The sequence below is a fragment of the Quercus robur genome, chromosome 3, assembly GCF_932294415.1.
Source record: "Quercus robur chromosome 3, dhQueRobu3.1, whole genome shotgun sequence".
NCBI lineage: Eukaryota > Viridiplantae > Streptophyta > Magnoliopsida > Fagales > Fagaceae > Quercus > Quercus robur.
Window position 1 is genome coordinate 30,432,776 of NC_065536.1, and position 6,524 is coordinate 30,439,299.

Consider the following 6,524-nt stretch of genomic DNA (forward strand, 5'->3'; position numbering starts at 1 on the left):
AAATGTGTCTGATGCAACATAGGTGTGTAGAAGCAAAATTTATAACACACAATTACTACAACTTTTCCACGAAACCTAAGTTCTACAAGAACACTAGGCTAGTAGGCAAAATAATAGAGAAAACCTCTCTAACAAACTTTATTAAAAAACACACATAATATAAATAACCTCTCTATAAAGAGTATTTATAGGAATAGAATTTCTCCTAGTCCTTTTAGGAAAAGAAATAATAAACCTATTTCTACTTGAGAAAGGAAAAACAATTTAACTAGGAAAAGAAAAACAATTAAAATCCCAATTCAACTAGGAAAAAGATTTTAATTCAAAGTACTAGAGTAAATAAATCCTAATTCAAATAGGAAAAGGAAAACAAGAAAACTCTTTGTTCTTCATAACGTGATTTGCATCCTCCTCCTTGGGTTGGAAGAAACTCGTCCTTGAGTTTGGAGTCTGGATTGGAATTCTCTCCTTGATATGGAACAAGATGCTTAACATTGAAGACATCAGATGTATGCATGACTTGGAAGTTTCAATCGATAGGCATTAGGATTAATTTTCTCAAGAATCTCCAAAGGACCAATCTTTCTAGCAGCTAGTTTGTTGTACTCTCCCACAGGAAAGCGATCTTTGGTCAAAATTACCCAAACAAAATCACCAATCTCAAATTCTACTACTCGACGTTTCTTGTCAACGGCTTGTTTGTACTTAGCAGAAGTCTCCTATAAATGCTTAGCAATAGCCGTATGAATTTCTTGAATTTGTGTGATTAGATCCTTAGCTTTCACATTAACACACTTCAAGTCAGGGATAGGAGCCAAATCAAGTGATGCGCATGGGTTGTAGCCATAAGTAATAACAAAGGGACTAAAGCCAATGCTATGATTAACAGAACGATTGAAAGCAAATTCTGCCTGGTACAAGCATTGATCCCATGATTTAAGATGATCACTCACCAAGCTCCGAAGTAAATTGCCCAAGGAACGGTTTACCACTTTTGTTTGACCATCGGTTTGAGGATGATAGGCACTACTAAAATTAAGTATGGTGTTGGCCGAACGCCATAAGCAACGCCAGAAGTGACTAAGAAAATGAACATCACGGTCTAAAACAATTGATTGTGGCAAGCCATGGAGGCGATTGACCTCTCTAAAGTAAAGTTGAGCAACATTAATTACATCTGAGGTCTTCTTACAAGCAATAAAGTGGGCCATTTTGGAAAACCCACGACAACAACAAAAATTGAATCATTACCTCGTTGTCTACACGGTAATCCCAAGATAAAATCCATACTAACATGAATCCATGGCTAGTCTGGTATGGGAAGAGGCATATATAGGCCATCATTAGTTATAGTGCCCTTGGAAACTTGACAAATACAACACCTCTCAACAAACTTGGTAATCTCCTTTCGCATGGTTAGCCAAAAATAAGAGTCTGTCACAAGCTTCATGGTTTTATCACGTCCCATATGGCCTTCATTATGCTGCTCTTGAATAACCCTTAAATGTAGGCTACTATCAAGAATGCATAGTTGATTTTTTTTTAAAAGGAAACCATCGTGTATAAGGAAGTCAAACTGCTTTCTTGTCGCCACATCATTCATTATAGGGGCAAAGTATGGGTCACTAGAAAGCAACTCACGAAATAAATCAAACCCCCGCACTTTGGTTTGCATTGTGATGAGCAAAGAGGCTCGTCGACTAAGAGCATCTGCCACTCTATTTAATGCTCCAAATTTATGCTTGATGACAAAAGAAAATTGTTCAATATAAGCAGCCCAAACTGCATGCCAAGATGAGAGCTTGTCTTGGCTATTGATATGCTTCAAAGCATCATGATTAGAATAGAGGAAAAACTCATGATAGGTCAAATAAGAACTCCAATGCTTCAAAGTGCAAATTATTGTATAAAATTCCAAATCATAAATGCTGTAATTCAATTTGGACCCACTTAACTTCTCACTAAAGTAGGCCACTGGTTTGCCATTTTGACTAAGAACAACTCTAATTCCAACCTTGAATGCATCACAATGTAACTTAAATGGTTGAGAGAAATCAGGAAGAGCTAGAATAGGTTCTATAGTAAGCTTTTCCTTGATTTGATGAAATGCCTTTGTGGCTTCAGTTGTCCACTGTTGATGGCCATTTGCGGAAGCCCAGGCAGACAGAAAAGCCCAATAATGAGGGCTACAAAGAATTGACAAGGTAAATAGCAAAAAACCCATTAGGCCTAAGCGGCAGAAATAATAGATCACAGGCCCAACAAATGAATAAATGGGTCTTGAAGAAGCAAGCGGGCTCAAAGAAGCCAGGAAAGAAAGAAATAGCATTCCATGGGCAGAGTATGAGGTAGAAAAGTGAGAAAGGGCCGCCGCAGGCCAAAGGCAATACAAACTAAGAGAGTAAGGGGTTTATGGCAGGCCCATGAACCCCAAAGATAAGGATAAGGTTATTGGGCCGAGGAAGCCCAATGAAGTTAGTAAAAAGCCCATGGGAGTGTGGAATTAGCAAACGGGCCGAGGAAGCCCAAAGAAAGCAATTGGGCCATGGATGCCCAAAGGAAAAGCCCAAAGGGACATAGGAGCCCATGAGTAAAAGCAAAACAATGCCCATGACAGGCCACTGAGAAAAGGGATAAACGGCTGGCCCAAAAAGAGGTCCAGCAGGATTAAGTTATTACGGCAGGAATAATAATTCAACGTGGTAGGCAATAAAGAAAAGGCGAAAAACACATTTTGGTCCCTACATTTTTGCACGATTCCTACTTTGGTCCCTAAGTTTTATTTTTACCGCTTTTAGTCCCTGTTTAGAAAAACGCCTTCTGTTTTAGTCCTTTCCGTCAGTGTCGTTAGGGCACTGACCTACGTGGCAAATAGAATTATTAAAATAATAATAAAAAATTTTATTTTGTCATTAAAAAATGCCAAGTCAGCATTTAAATTTTAAAAAATAATTTATTAAATTTAACTAAATAAAAAAATAAAAAACAGAAAAAAAAAATCACATTTATTTTTAAATTTAATTAAATCTAGGTTTGTGTTCTGGGTTTGTGTCTTGAGCAAGAACAACAAGAACACTAACCCAGATTTAAGTACACAAACTCAGAACACAAGAACACAATTTTTACCCAGCAACTGGTGGTATCGGAACATATCGAAAAATCCAGAAACCAATAAAGATGGGGAAGAAGAGGGTTTGCCATTGACAAGTTGCCCACTGGAGGAAAAGACATCCCCGAAGTTTGAGAAGTCCTCCACTGGATCATCAGCGACCATCACACTAAAACCCATACAACCCACCTCAGCCCCGCTTGATTTAGGGTCCACTGAAAGACCATCGACAGCCCCACCCTGACCACCGCACCCATCGAACCTTGTAAGGACACCACCCATCTCGTCGGTGCCCGGAAACACCATCAAAGACTTCTCAGATGAGTCGTAGGGGTCTGATCCTTCACTAAACTGGCTTCCCGCCGAAGAAAAGTGAGTCATAGTACACCCATCGGTCCTTGGGTGGTCCCCATCCAACTCACCGAGAAACCCAAGTTTCACTGAGGCGACTTAAAGAGAAGTTTCAGATTCCGGCACCGTTGCAGTCGTCGACGACACGAAATCCCCTCGTAGCATATGCTGAACATTAAGGTGTTGATATTTGAGAGAGAAAGAGAGAGTCATGGATCTGAAAAGAAAGATCTGGAAATGTTATGTTGTGTTGGAAGAAAAACAAAGACAAATAATGGACTTGGACACCGTGGAAGTGTTATGTTGTGCTGGTTTTATTTTAATTTTTTGGGTATGTGTTTTGTGTTTGTTTTTATGTTTAATTTTTTGTTCAGGTTTAATTTGATGTTCTTATTTTTTGGGTTTGAGATTTTTGAATTTTAATTTTGTGTTCTTGTGTTCTGGGTTTGTGTACTTAAATCTAGGTTAGTGTTCTTGTTGTTCTTGCTCAAGACACACTTCAATCTTGATAAATGTAATTTTTTATTTTTATTTCTGTTTTTTATTTTTTTATTTAGTTAAATTTAATAAATTATTTTTTAAAATTTAAATACTGACTTGGCATTTTTTAATGACAAAATAAAATTTTTTATTATTATTTTAATAATTCCGTTTGCCACGTAGGTCAGTGCCTTAATGGCACTGACGGAAAGGACTAAAATAGAAGGCGTTTTTCTAAACAGGGACTAAAAGCGGTAAAAATAAAACTTAGGGACCAAAGTAGGAATCGTGCAAAAATGTAGGGACCAAAATGTGTTTTTTGCCTAAAGAAAATCAAAAGTGGGCCAAAGAAATGTAAAGCCCACTATCATACGAGGCCCAGCTCCAGAATGGAGCGAAAAACCAAAGGAAAACCCACATGAAAGGCCAGGAAACACAGACAGAGAGTCTCCAGGTCGCGGCAAACGCATGAGCAGCAGACAGACTCTTGGACAAATTTGAAAGGGAAGCATGCGCAAGGCCCAGGCACCACCAGCCTGTACCCAGCCAATATAGGACATGGTGGGGCTATGGGTCAAAGGTAAGAGGTAAAGGGGGTATGGTTTGGTGGTGGGGAGAAGGGAAAAGATCTATTTGCGGCTCCTGCCCAAGCCTCTTTTGGGAGGTACGTCCTGCTGGGATGATAGACCACCCAAAAGAGGCAAGTTTGAGGGGGGACCGTCGGGTGCATGCTCTGAGAGTAGAGAGAGAAAGCATTAATACCGTGGCAAGAAGAAATGTTACGGTATACAGAGGAACAAAACAAACCCGCCTCTACCTGGCGAGGGTGGATGTCGCACAGTCCTGGTGGTCGACAAGTACACCCAGACCAGATAAAGGCGGTTAAGGGGCAAAACGGTAAAACACTAGCAACGACAGGCGCTATAAAAAGGCTCTTGCCGTGCCCTGTACAGGGGATCGAAAACAAAGTATATTTTTTGGGGAGTGAAAGGAAAAACAGAGCAAGAAGAAAACAAAAAAGAAAAGAAAGGAAAACTAACAAAAAGGAGAGTTGGTTCAATAGGGCATGCACCCATAGATCGGTTTCCCTCTCTCCCCCTTCAAATTTTACCTTCTTCCAAAACGTAAACAAGGACTCTTTTCTTTTTGGACAACAACCATTCAGGTCCGACTCCCTCAAAGCCATTAATCCCCACGGTAGGATTCTTTTCTTGGGGGGATTATTTGCATTGAGAAGAGGCGTTCTTTCCTCTTTGGCTTTGCTGTAGCAGACTAAGCTTAAAACTTAATTTATGCCCATTTAAATTAGCCAGTATTATTTTCTTCATTTTTTTCTGTGATTAATATCATTATGACTGTAATCATACTTTATCAGCAGGGAATGCGTAGCCATTTATTTAAATAAGTCAAAGTACTCTGTTTTAGTTATTATTATATCTGCTTGCCGTAACTTGTCTGCAACAGTTCTGCTTGCCGTAAATTTGCTCCTGGTAGACAAGGCATAAGTTTGTGCACAAATCGGCCCAAGTTGAGTTACAATTGGACTGGCCCCAGCTCCCTTACTCAGAAACACTAGGGCCCATCACCGTAGGAGGTAGCCCAGCCCGTTACCTCAGGAGGCAGCCCAATATACCATATCATACAAAAAAGGCCCCTACATCCACAAAAACTTACTAGCCTTCATGCAAACTGTAATCGGTGCCATGATGGTGCTAAAGTCAGGGATAAACCGCCGATAGAATGACACCAACCCATGGAAACTGCGGACCTCATGGACTGTGGTTGGTATTGGCCATTGTTTAACATCAGTAACCTTTGATTCATCAACTGATAATCCATCTTCAGACACCATATAATCAAGAAATAAAACACTATCTGTCATAAAAGAACATTTGGTTATGGCAACATAAAATTTCTCCCTACTTAGAACTATGAGTACCTCTCAAAGATGTTGGAGATGTAAATAAATATTGGCACTATATATCAAGATATCATCAAAATAAACTACAACAAACTTGTCGATGAAGGGGCAAAAAATCTGGTTCATAACTCGCATGAAGGTGCTAGGAGCATTAGAAAGTCCGAATGGCATTACTAGCCACTCATATAACCCCTCACAAGTCTTGAATGATGTCTTCCACTCATCACCAGGACATACTCGAATTTGATGGTACCCACTTTTTAGATCAAGCTTAGAAAACACTATAGCACTACTCAACTGACCAAGCAAGTCATCCAATCGAGGAATAGGGAATCTATACCGGACCATAATTTTGTTGATGGCACGATTATCTACGCACATTTGCCATGATCCATCCTTTTTGGGTGTGAGTAAGGCTGGCACGGCACAAGGACTAAGACTTTCTCTAATGTGCCCTTTTAACAACAAACCCTCTACTTGTCTTCTAAGTTCTTCATGCTCTTTTGGGCTCATGCGGTAGTGTGGACGATTAGGTAGATTAAAACCTGGTACAAGATCAATTTGGTGTTGTATATCTTGGAGTGGCAGTAACCCTTCAAGTAGATCTTTAGGAAATACATTTGCAAATTCATCTAATAAAGATTTCACAGCCTCTGGTACTAC